Consider the following 315-nt stretch of genomic DNA (forward strand, 5'->3'; position numbering starts at 1 on the left):
AAAAAACAAAAAAACAAAGGAAAACCCATAGGGTTTTCCCCAAACAAAAAAAAAAAAGACCACTTGTTATCCCACCCATTTTCCCAAAAAAAAAGAAAAAGGGGGATTGTTATTCCACACAACCTATCATCAAAAAAAACAAAGGAAAAACCCCCCTTTATCCCACACCCCCCATTTTTCAACAAAACAAAGGGAAAAACCCCTTGTATTCCCAAAACCCCCCCACAACAAAAAAAAAAAACACCACTTGTTTTTTCCCCACCAACATTTTTTAAAAAAAAAAACAAAGGAAAAAACCCCCAAACCCCCCCCTTT

Source organism: Penaeus monodon, chromosome 32 (assembly GCF_015228065.2).
Source record: "Penaeus monodon isolate SGIC_2016 chromosome 32, NSTDA_Pmon_1, whole genome shotgun sequence".
Taxonomy (NCBI): domain Eukaryota; kingdom Metazoa; phylum Arthropoda; class Malacostraca; order Decapoda; family Penaeidae; genus Penaeus; species Penaeus monodon.